This window comes from Crocodylus porosus, unplaced genomic scaffold, assembly GCF_001723895.1.
Source record: "Crocodylus porosus isolate Cpor-Errol unplaced genomic scaffold, CroPor_comp1, whole genome shotgun sequence".
Taxonomy (NCBI): Eukaryota; Metazoa; Chordata; order Crocodylia; family Crocodylidae; genus Crocodylus; species Crocodylus porosus.
Window position 1 is genome coordinate 44,125,730 of NW_017728906.1, and position 12,646 is coordinate 44,138,375.

At 42.5% G+C, this 12,646-nt stretch overlaps 1 protein-coding gene across 2 annotated transcripts in view; it reads left to right on the plus strand.

Moving 5' to 3' along the window:
• AGPAT3 (1-acylglycerol-3-phosphate O-acyltransferase 3) overlaps positions 1 to 12,646 on the plus strand; it is a 140,726-nt gene that overhangs the window by 447 nt on the left and 127,633 nt on the right. Inside the window, exon 1 of one of the 2 annotated variants that reach the window (XM_019529023.1) lies at positions 429 to 667. The exons of the other annotated variant lie outside the window; for it this stretch is intronic. The gene's annotated coding sequence lies outside the window, so the exon portion shown is untranslated. Of the gene's footprint in view, positions 1 to 428; positions 668 to 12,646 lie in introns of those variants that run through there. 2 annotated transcript variants of the gene reach the window in all.

Genomic DNA, 12,646 nt, shown 5'->3' on the forward strand with positions numbered 1-12,646 from the left:
GTGTGTGTGTGTGTGTGTGTGTGCGTGCGCGCGCGCGCGCGCACGTGTGACTGTGCATGACACTGAGCGACCAAGCGTATGTGTGACAGTGAATTGGGTGATGGAGTGTGTGTAACAGTGTGGGTGTGCGTGCATCTGTGCCTGAGTGTGTGTATGAGTGAGTGTGAGTGGCAGTGTGTGACAGGGAGTGTGCATGCTTGAGTGAGAAAGTCTGTGTGCGCATGTGTGTAACTCTGAGTGAGTGTATGACAGTGAGTGTGAGTGATGAGTGTGTGTGAGTGAGTGTGTGCATGAGTGACAGTGATGGAGTGTGTGTGCATCTGTGAGTGACTGTGTGTGACAGTGAATGTATGAGTGAGTGGGAGTGACAGTGAGTGTGTGTGCCTGTGTGACAGTGTGTGACAGTGAGTGTAAATGACTGTGAGAGAGAGGGAGGGTGAGTGTGTGCAGGAGAGAGTGGCTGAGCTGGGAGGTTTTTTGTTTTTGTTTTTGTTTGCCTGGTGGATTTGTTTTGGAGTGTCTGAAAAGCCCTTTGTGTGTCACTGCTGTAATCAAACCCCTGGGGGGAGGCAGGGAGAGGTGGAGCAGTGCAGAGGGGGCATGCTCACTAGACAGGTGAAGCAAAAGGATCCGAGGCGCCCGGCTGTATCGGTTGACCACACTGCAGGTGGGTATTTGAAAGGGGATACAAAGCACAGTGCCAAGTGCCATGTGAACAGCGCCTTCCGTCAAAGCATCTCTGTGCGTGACGTCCACTACCCTGCTCGCTCCTTGCCTGGAAATGTTGCCCATGGCAAAATGAATGCGTTTCCCCATCAAGAGCGCTGCAAATTGGGAGGGAGAGGTTGTGCTGCATACTGGAAAGCACATGGCTTGCTGAAATCTGCTGTGCCACAGTGTGATGCTGAGGGAGAAGCCTGTGTAAAAAGTGATGGAATAATAATTTAGCCATTGGGAAGAAGGCTTCCTGTTTGAGCTGTTCAGTGCAGAAGACCCCAGGGTTTGGCAGCCTAAACCAAACGTATCATTGCTAGGTGTGGGATTCTGTTACAATGATGCTGATGGGTTTAATAAACTGTTAATCTAATGTCTAGGCACCTAGATCAATAGGCTCATCGATTATTCTCTCATAGCTTTACTGCAGTTTTTTCTTGGAACTTGGGATATAGTGATCCTTAGTATCAGCTAACTGATGCTTCATTTTCTTAGAGGTATTTTTTTACTCCTCCTGAAGTCCACTTTCTCTCTTTGGCTCTTTACATTTTTTTTTTCTAATGAGAGAAAAGGGAGGTAGCAGCTGTGGAAGGATTACCACGCTTGTAATAGTTCTGTTGCACTTCCAGCTGGTATACTAGCTCATGATTGCACTCTGTTTTCAAGAGTAATACCTTTCCCCTCCTTCTACTGTAGCACTAATGTTTTAAGGTGCAGAATCAAATATTTGATTTGAGCACAAGTACTCTGGAGAACGCTCCCTGCTTGTATTAGCAGCACCTCTTTTGATGTGAGAATTATCATGGTACAGACAAAACTACAACTTTTTTTCTACTCAAGCAACTCCAGAAACTTACAATTAGGTTTTTGAATCATTATATTTCTATTTATTGCTATTGGAGTAAACTTCATGGCAGGCTCTTGAACAACAGCCTACACTGCAGAAATTACTGTTTTAATAACAGCATTAAATACAGCATTCTCGGTATTGCATATCTCTGTTTCATTACGGCTGTTGGATCTACTTGTTTCTGTCCACTCCTAGTGGGCCACAGCTTTAATATCAGGTAGGAGCTGCAGCATTTTAAGGCTGCAGTGTTTTCTGGTTTGGAAAAACATTCTGGTTCCAGCTAGAAGGTAAATCTTGGTTAGATTTTTAGACCCAAATCTGCCTTCCTCCCTTCGTGTCTGATGTTACTGCACTTTGTACTATTAAAATTAAAAAGGCTGACAAAAGACACTGAGTTGGAAGACTAAAATGACCCCAAATCACTCTACGCTTTCTATGTTACTCTTTCTCATTTTAGTTCTCCATCACATAAATGGCCTTAGCAGTTTGGAGAGAACTACTGCTGGCCTCTAGAAGGCCTTTGAATTCAACCTTTATAGTAGAAGGATCCACATAGGTTGTGATGACTGAGCACAATTAATTTTGCCTAACTGCTGGTAAGTTTGTAAACTTAACAGTGTACTGCAAATCATTCATCCCTCACCTGGGAGTAAGGTGACCCAGCATGTCACTTAGGGAGGTGAATTAATTCTGGTCAAAATTGAGATTAGAGTAGGGTTTATTAGTTGATGTGTTGTAGTTGTGGTCTTGGCAGTTATCTTGACCTGAAATTGTGGAAATGAAATTCCTTGACCCTAATTCTTGATCCTCTCAAACAGACATATTAGCAAACAAACCATAATGGTACTTATAGCTATTCATGGAACTTTTCCAGAATAGAGGATGTGTGCATGCTTTTTTGAATCAGAAGGATAGATCGTCTTCTCGTACCCCCTCCCCCCAATTACAGTCTTGCAAAATACAGCCATTTGCGGCATGGTCCAGTACTAGTTTCATTATTTTTGCTTCCATTTGCAGAGGGATGCATTGTTTTGAAGTCTTAAATGATGTTTTGCTTAATTATGAAACTATTATTGAGTAATTGGATTAGAGATGCTATTCTTCAGGGGAAAACTGTAAATAATGTAGTCTTGTTAACTGCAGGTTATTTATCACAGGACTTCTAATAGTTAGGGAAGCAGCGTACCATAACTTGTTTTCTGACCATAACTTATGTTTTCCGAACAAACAAAAGAGTTGCATTTACTTATTCCTCTTCTTGGTTATTAATGTCTGATGGCGCTCCTTTTTCAGTATCTTACTTATTTCAGCAAAGAACTGTCATTGTAGTAGTACTACTTGTTTTGCTCCCAATATATTCATTCAGGGTATCAAACTTCCAGCCTTGCATTCCTCTTTATTGATAGGATCATAGGAAAGTAGGGCTGAAAGGGACCTTATAAGGTCATCCCTGCTAAAGGCTGAGTTAGTATTATTCAAGTCTTGCTTACTGTTAATGCTTGAAGCTAATGGCTTAGGAAAAAAAGAGGGAATAGACCTGTGGCTCTCATTATTGGTTTGACAGTTCCTGTGTGAAGAATGGCAGCTACAAAAAAATGTATCACTAAAAGTGGTGGAACTTGCAATTTTGTGATAGGCTCCAGTAGTCACCTTACCTACCCTCTTCCCTTGATAAAGCTAATGCCAGGACAGTTCCCTTCAGAGAGGGAGAGAGTGTGTTAAAAGTTATAGATACAAATGAGCACTTGCAAAGAAAAAGTAAGTACTTGAAAAGGAAGGGAATGGGCAATGTTAGGAAAAAATGATCCAAAGCAACAAGTGGATATCTCTTGCTTAGATATAAATAGCAGCCAGTGTAGAATGGGAATAGCAAAAGAGCATAATTATTTGTACTCCAACTAATGCAGTTCATAAACTACAGATATGCTTGTTGAAAGCAGCTTTAAAATCAGTGTTAAGATTAAGACTACTCTCTTGTTTGGGGGAGGTGATTAACCATATTAGTTTGAAGTCAGGCAGAAGGCAGGGTAGAGTTGAATGTTACAGACTAATTCAGAGCTGCATAAGCTTTCATAAGCTACAGCTTGCTTTGTCAAATGCTGTGAAAATACTTGCAGGGAGCAGGCGGTCCAGTAGCCTGCCCACCTGCCTCTGACCCAGGGTGGGTCATTCCAGCCACCCATTGGAAAAGGTTGCGTACTCCTGATCTAGGGGCACTGACAGATGTAGAAAAAAATAAAATGTGCTGTACTGGCTCTGCACTGTCTGTGTAGATCGGGTGCTTCAATGGGGCTTTTGAGTGCTTTTAGCTAAAGCTGATTTGATCCATTATTAGATAAAAGCACCCAAAAAGCTCTTGATCTCTACAGATGTTGGGAAAGCCAGGTGCAACTCATGTGATGCCTCTTCTGGCTATGTGCTAGTCCTGGCATGGGAGCACACCCAGTTTAAATTAAAGCACCATTTTGGGTTTTTTTCCCCTCTCATGTCTGCAAGCAGCCTAGATGATTAAGGCCTGCTTCTGGTCATTTTCAGAATCTCCCATTTCTTGATAATACTGAGCAACTGGGCACCTTTGGGATCTGCAGACTAGGTGGGAGGATGCCTGCCTCAACTGCAGAACCCAATAGAGTAGATATTCTCAGAGCACTCCAGCTGGATCAGGCCCAGCACAGACCGCAGCAGGAGGTAAGGGTGTTGTCCCCATTTATTCAAACGACTGGTGGTTAGAGCATTTGCCCAGGATATGGAAGGGCCAGTTTAATTCCCTTCTTTGCCTCAGTGGATTTGCATCTGCATCTCCCAGTTGAATGCTCTGACCACCAGGGGAGAGGTTATTCTGGTGTTGGGCACCTTTTCCCTGTCCTGTAGAAGGGCCTGACTTTGCAATGAATAATACTTGGTGAATTCAAGAGAGCATCACATTCTACCAGTGTTTAGAGCCTGGGAAAGGGGGAGAATTGGGTTGCCCGTTCCTGCATCAATGAATGTTAAGTATCTTATACCAACATAAGATCCTAGGACCCTTTCATATGAGAGATATTAATTGTGGTGCCCTCTCCAGATTCCAGCTTGAATACCACTGCACTGAGGGCATTTGAGTGTCACTTTGAGACTGATCAAGAAAATAACTGCCCATATTTGGAATTGGAATTTAGTGCTGAGTTTATGTGTGGTGCCTGCCATTTTTGTACCCCCTCAAGAATCCGTATCTTCCTCATCCATCTCCAGCTAGCGAGGTAATGGTGCTCATACTAATACAGTGCTTATCTGAATTCTAGGGCGAAATTCTCACATGAATGTTATGAGTGGAAGAGGTGGACTGGAGGTTGTGTGGTGTTTTCTCCTGGAAAGTGTTTAGAATTCAGCACTTCCCATAAATTACTTGACTTCCCTGACAGCAGGTGAAAGCTTGCCAGGGACTATTTTAAATGTTTCAAGTAAAACGATTGTGCCTCAACATCAAAATCTCAAATTCTTTTGAACAGTTTTGAATAAGGTGACGCTTGCAGTTAGCCTAAAGGAATTCAGTACAGTATTGACCTCTTTCTTCAATGCTGAGAACTGGCATCTGCTACTGTGAAAGAAACTTACTTTTGATACAAGTGTTTTGTTTTTGCTCATTAAAAGTATTGTGGTGATTGTGGCGTGTTTGTCAGGAGCTGTGACATCTTAAACTGAATTCTTTGTCTAGAGAAGCATGAGTAAACTTGGAATGCTTCCTGAAATGAACCAGTACATCGATCCTATCAGGTACTTGAAAAAGGCGCAAGGAACTGTTTTGTCCTAAATGTATCGCCCTCCTCTTTTTTTTTTTTTTTTGACTAAACTATTGTCCCATATAAGTAAACTTCTCTGAGCTACTATGTATTAGGAAGTGAACTGTCCCAGAAAAGTATATCATGCATCATTCACATGAAATTCTCTCCAAATATTATGGCACAGTATTTTGGAACCATATTAGCATTTCTCCACCTTCAAAGGACTTCACGTATGTTAGATTGTGTACATCACACCCCCAATGCAGTGTTGAATCCATTTTTATGGGTGGGAAAACAAATTAGTTGGTACCACTGCAGTGGATTTTGGTAGTGGAATTTTCCAGTATGTTTAAGGCCTACTCTGCACTCACCTCATCAGTATAATTGCTTTTGCTAGGAGTGGATTCGTGTGCTTCCTCCCTGTAGAAATAATTATAGTATAGTATTATACCCCTAATGGTTATAGTTTAAACAGAGGTGGAGCAAGGAGTTTCTGCCCCCTGGGGCAGAACAAGCAGTGGCAGCTGCAGTGGCTGCCATTAGGCCCTTTCAGAATCAGTGCTCTGGGGTCATGCTCTACTCACCCACCCCTAGCTACTGCATTTAACAGTGCTTGCCCTAATGCAGTTGATATTGTTTCCCATAAGGTATTAAATTCTGTTTATCTTGGTATAAATTGCATCCACACTTAGTTGGGGAAGAGTGGGGAGCTGTGCCATTTTACTCATAGTTAACCTAGATCTGTAGTATAGTTAAAAATGTCATCTTTGCATGTAGACAAGCCTAAGTGACTTAAGCATAAAAATTCCATGAACTTCTGAGCGGAGCTCTGGTAGAACTCCCACAGCTGTTCTTGGGTATGTCTATACAGTGTGTAGGGGCACTATGCCAGGATAACAGGGCTTGCTTTGTAACTAGAAGTATTATGGTTATGTTCATGATGTGCTGTGTGTGACGTAATAAATCCTGCTTTTCAGTCAAACTAAATAATCAGATGCAGCATCATGCTAATATATTTCTTCCATTTCTAGTACCAGAGCTAATATGTGCAATACTGGCATAAGACTTTTTGTGGTCTGTGTATGTACACATGCACATGCATAGTATTGTATGTATGTACCTCCTTTGGGTCTCATCTGGTTGGCTCTGGTGCTCTTAGTTTGCTTTGGTCTAGGTAGGATGCAACACTGGTGGTTTCCTTGGCCTATTTGCCCAGAGATAGCATAGTGCCCTTTCTGGGACCAGGATTTTTTGTAGTCACTTCTTCACAGAAATGGGATATCATGATCCAGTTGCTTTAGCCTTTGGAACACCATTTTCCTAGGGATACAGTATGGTTAAAATGTAGACCTTACAGATTCCAAAATAGACCCCCTTCAGTGCAAAATATACAGAACAGGGCAAAATACTAAATGCCCATGTACATTTTCCTGCCCATTTCTTCACCATTCTGGAACAGTCTTTAGATTTTGGTCTGCATAGTGTGCAGTGTTGCTTATAATAGGCTATGCAGTGAACCTCTGCTTTCCTATATCTTTTTCCTTAGATGAGAAAGGGGAAATATAAATGGAAAAGGAAGAGAAAGTAAACTGAAGAGCAAGTGTGCAATATCTCTTAGGTGACTGGAAAGGCTAATGTGGTAATAGTAACAGAAAGTATTTACTGCTTTTATTATTGTTATTTTGGTATCCATACTAGAGAATCATGGAAGTATGCAGCCACCAAAAAAACTTAATGGAGATATGTGATGCTCAAGTGTTTGAGAACCACTGCTCTGTCGCAAGGTGTCTGACTGTGCTCCCCCCTGCAGCTGCCTCTCCCACTGCTGTGTGGTGGGGGAAGGCCCAAGAGGGATCCATGTACTGCCTGCAGGGTGGGGGGTTGCGTGCTGCCATGGGGGTATGGGGGGTGGCAGGGCCCACACAGTCGGGTCAGGACCACGGGAGCCAGCCCTCTTGTGTATGGCCTGTTTGGTGTTCAGCCCAGGGGCTGAATGTTGGCATTGCATGTGGGCTCCAGCTGTACTGAAGCTGGACCGTCCTGCTCTAGAGTGTTGGAGACTTTATTTTTTTCCCCCATAGCATGTGTTTTTCTTTAGAGCTGAGTTCCACTCATTCTGGCAACACTCACTGTGTGTTTGTGTCGCTGTCTTCTCTGTCTGAAATGGCTGGACAGAGACGCTTTCTTCTCTAACTTCCAGCCTGTTTTGTCAGGCGGTCCTTGGTTCTGTCAGTGATTAGTCTCCCACTCTTTCATCTGTTCTTGTGTTACCATCCTCCTGTTAGGATTTCAGTTTGAAAAAACTCTCCTTCATGTGGATAGTGGATTTTTGTTGTTTTGTTTTGTTTTTTTTAATATAACAGCCTCCTTTCATAATTTCACAGTTTCATAGATGTTAGGGGCTGGAAGGAACCTTACAAGATCATTGGGTCCAGCCCCCCTGCACTTGGGCAGGAAAGACTGCTGGGGTCAGATGACCCCAGCAAGGTGGGCATCAAGATGCTTTTTGAAGATCTCCAGGGTGAGTGACTGTACCACCTCTGTGGGGAGCCTGTTCCAGACCCTTGGCACTGGTTTTGTAAAGAAGTTTTTTTCCTATGTCTAGTCTGAGATAGCTCCTGCTGCCTTCTATAGGTTTTGGCTCAGTATGGAGGCAAAAGATGTAGAACTTAGCTGTCGTGTCCACCACAGAAAATGGAGTTTACAGCCTGACATGTGAAGAGGCCCCAATATCAAACAGACCATTTAGATTGTATATAGTTATCACAATCAGTTGAGATGATTTGGGGAACTTGTGATTCTTTATCACTTAGCTAGTAAGGCTAGAGATGGGTGGTGCAGTTAGGGTCCTGGTTTTTCACCTCTGGTAATGTATGTTCAAAATCTTAGCACTGATAATATATGCAAATAAGTTTAGTCTTCTAACCCTCAGTTTCCCCATGTTACAAAATCTGCATAATGGAACTTTACTGGAAGTCTCATTTTAAGAAACCCAGCACTGCGGGGTGTCATCTCAGAATTAATCTACCCATAGAGCACCTGCTCAGTGCTAACAGTACCAATATAAGTCACCCTTAACTTTTACTTCTGTGCGCTCTTAACTTGCATTCAAATACAAATGGGGTAGTTTCAAGTGATTAGTCGGGCAGGACAACCTATGGCTGCAGCAAGCAAAAGAAATGGGAAAGTGAGACTGAGGTATGAAGGTTGCCTTTGCTGTAGGGTTTGGCTGGAGTAATTCAGACCAGTGGGGACCAACCTTTATAGCAGGTATACTGCAGACTAGCCTAATACCATCCCAGGGTGTAACTCTGATCCCCTTCCCCAGAAAGTTCTGCTTTCTGTACCCTGCCCTGTGCTCCCTGCCTATTCTGTTGCTCTGCTTTCTGCTTCCTGCCTGGTCTGATGCCCTGCTTTTGCTCCTTCCCCTGTCTGTCACTGTGCTGCCTGTCCCCTCTCCCGTCTGCTGCGTGTCACACACAGAGGCTGCCTGTGCCACTTGCAACTCCCATACCACAGATTGGCCATCCTGATTCGGATGGTACATAAGTTTTAAGGCCTGCTTTTCCCAGATAGAATGTGGGCACACATTTTTTAGAAATGTATATCTATAGTTAATTGTTAAGATTTGTAACTGTATTTGCATGCGTGCATGTGCTCGTGTGCGTTTGTTTAATTGCCCTCATAGTAGGAAAGGGAACCTTGGGTGAGGGAAGTAATTTGTTCCTTTAGGAATATGCCTGCTTCTGTTTTAACCAACATTGCAAACAGGGGCTTTATTTATTTAAAATCTTAGCTCAAGTAAGCTGAAATATAATTTGCTTCTAACAACTTATGCTGTTAGTTTGCTGTTTGTGACTTCTATTGTTTTGACAATGAGAACTCAACTGCCCAGTTCCATTCTTCAGTTCTCACTTACCAGCATACTGATGAGGTGGTTTGAGAGCCATTGCTGCCAAAAACTTAAATTCCTTTCAACCCCTCCTTCCCAAATGTTCATTAGAATTAACAACAAATGCAAAACAAAGAGCCTCCATGCAAGCACTGTATTCACAATAGGTTTTCTACAAGCTCTTATTACAGCGTATTTGGCATATAGCAGAATATGTGGCATGTAACTGAACCTTAATTTACACAAGAAAAGGTTTTCTGGTGTAATTACACCATTATAGCTGTACCAAAAGCCCTGCTACTGTAGACAGTTTTACTGAAGAGTCTTTTTTGCTGGCAAAGCATATACAAGTTCCCCGAATGAAATCCACTATATAAGTGAAAGGACTTTTATGCCAATAGTGGATGGTTATATGGCATGTATTAGTATATATTAGTATTGCACCACTGGCAAGCATCTTTAGTGTAGAATTAGCCTGAGTGTCTTTTTTAGAAGTAGGAGGTCTACACGTGTTGGAAAGTAGCTTTCTGTGATTTAAAGAAATCTTTAGTCTTACTGGGAAGAGATGGAGTTATCTTGTTTTGATGAGTTGGGGTTATTTGGCATCCATTCGGCATCCTTTTTTGGTAGTATTTCACAGTTGAAGTCTAATAGCATTCGTCAGTGAAATATAGTAGCTACTATATGCAATCCATGACATTGCTGTCATCATCGCTTTCAGTAACAGCTGAGTGTTTCTTCCAGTTCCTCCCTCTCCCTACCTGAAAAAGCAGCACAATCTTTTCCTTCCTTTTTCGCTGTTTTAAAAATGTTTCATTAATTGAACAATGTTCTACTCTCCTTATATAATGTCCAAATGCAGACTTAAAATGTATTTCAAAGACTCAGTAAACTCACTTGTTTTCATTTCTTCCTTTCCTTGGTAGGCTTCCATGTGGCGGGTCAGCATTTTATTGTATAAAGTCTTTGCTTTCAGCAGGTTGCCATGTTCACCCTCTTTTGGGATGATTGGATGGAAACCACTGCTTTTTGACACCAATTTAGGAGTGGCATAAGGTCCCACGAATTAAGAGCAAGGATGATTTATGAAATATGGCAGTTGGCTTACAGGTCAGCAGAAAGTGAAAAAAGGGCAAGGATGGGGTATGTGAGAGTGGTAGGCAAAAGCTTTATGGTGGTCAATATTGCACTTGAAATTAAAACTAGCATTTGATAGCCTGGTCATTGCAGCAACAGTCATTGCTGTGAATTGTAGGACACCCCTTTGTGATTAGCCATCAGTCTTGGAGCATACTGACAGAATGAAGTGTTTTTTTATCTGGTTTTAATGTTGGTTTAACAAAAAGAAAATATCTTTGTAATTGAACTAGCATTGACAAAATTTCACTCACACACACACCCGTGCAAGATAGAAGCAGGTGAATTTTAGCCTTTGAATTTTTAGTAGCATTCAGTGTAGTGTAAAAATGATGTCCTTTTTCCAAGATGGCTGCCCTTATGGAACAGTTTAACTCACACACAGCTTAACTTGTCTGGCTCTGATTTTCTTTCCAATATACAGGTGATAGGCATGCTTCTGTGTGAATAGACAGGGTGTTAATTCCTGGGACCTGCCTTTCTGAATCACATACAAAGAAAGGTTTTTCATGTCTTTCAGTTTGTGTCTACTCCATTGTTTAGATCGAGTGCTGATGTGATGGTGACTGGTGGATATGTCACAATTGTCATCAGAGTTATAGTTTTACACCTGTTAATTTAGACAGTGTCACCATTAAGGAAGTTAGAATTCAAGGAGCCTACTATACTGAAGTTGCAGCTTGACCCATTCAAAATCCATGAGAATTATGCCAGAATCTATGAAAGAAACATTTTCTGTTTCACTTCAGATATATTGAAGTATACAGATTCAGTAATGAGACTGTGTACTTTTAAGTCATCTCTGCTCAATCATTTTGTCATTTTTTTATCCCTTAATTTTAATAAGCTTGTTGAGATCAGAGTATGTATGGCTGGAAGTTGTAACCCAGGCTTCCAGCTGGTGAGCACAAGCCGTTTCATGTACTGCAATGGGATATCTTGAAATTATGTTCACCAGCACAAATAAGAATTATGTAATTTTAGCCCTTACAGACTTTCTTAAGAAGGAAGTACACCTGCTCTCCTTTCCCATTCCTGTGAAATAACCCCATGTATCCATGTCTGAGGGTCTGTTTACACTCAAAAGGTCGTACTTAAATAGAGCCAAAGCTTACTCTGACTTTGGTAGGATTAAATTCAGTTTCAGAATGGAATAAACCCAGGGTTGTCAACCAGGGGTATGCGTACCCCTGGGGGTACTTGAGAAGGCCCTAGGAATAGAGGTAGATGTTGTTTACGTAGATTTTAAAAAGGCCTTTGACACAGTGCCACACCCAATTCTTATAAATAAGCCAAACAGTTGCAATGTAGATTATTACACAGTCTGGTGAGTAGAAAATTGGCTTATGGGGATGCATCCAGAGAGCAGTGGTAGACGGGTCAGTTTCTACCTGGAGAAATGTGGGCAGTGGAGTCCCCTGAGGCTCTGTCCTGGGACTGGTATTATTCAGTATCTTCATTAGTGACTTGGATGAGGGAGTAGAAAGCACCCTGTCCAAGTTAGCTGATGATGCCAAACTGTGGGGGGAGGTACACAAACTATAGGGCAGGGAGGGAATCCGATGCATTTGGACAGGCTGGGGAAGTGGACTGAACAGAATAGGATGCAGTTTAACAAGGATAAGAGTCATGTGTTGCACCTGGGGGGGAAGAATCATCAACACTCCTACGGCCTGGGAGGTACTACTCTAAGCAGCACAACTGTGGAAAGGGATCTTGGAGTCATAGTCGACTCCAAAATGAACATGAGTCACCAGTGTGATGAGGTAATAAGTAAAGCTAACTGCACCCTTTCTTGCACAAGTAGGGGCATCACAAACAGGTCCGGGGAGGTGATACTTCCCCGCCACGCAGCATTGGTCAGGCTACAGCTGGAGTACTGCATCCAGTTTTGGGTGCCACACTTTGGGAGGGATGTGGATGGCCTGGAGAGGGTTCAGAGAGGGACCACGCATTTGTTAAAGGCCTACAGAAAACCCCCTATGTGGACCGATTGGGAGACCTGCACCTCTTCAACCTCTGCAAGAGGAGAGGTGATCTCGTGGCTGCCTACAAACTCATCGGGGGGGGGGGCAGGAAGAAATAGGGGATACAATGTTTACCAGGGTGCCTGTTGGCCACTAGAAATAATGGCCAAAAACTGGAAGAGAGCAAATTTAGATTGGACATCAGGAAAAAATTTTTTACAGCAAGGGTTGCCAAAATATGTAATAAGCTTCCAAGGGAGGTGGTGCTGTCCCCTTCTTTGGAGGTGTTTAAAAGGAGATTGGACAGACACCTGGCTGGGGTCAT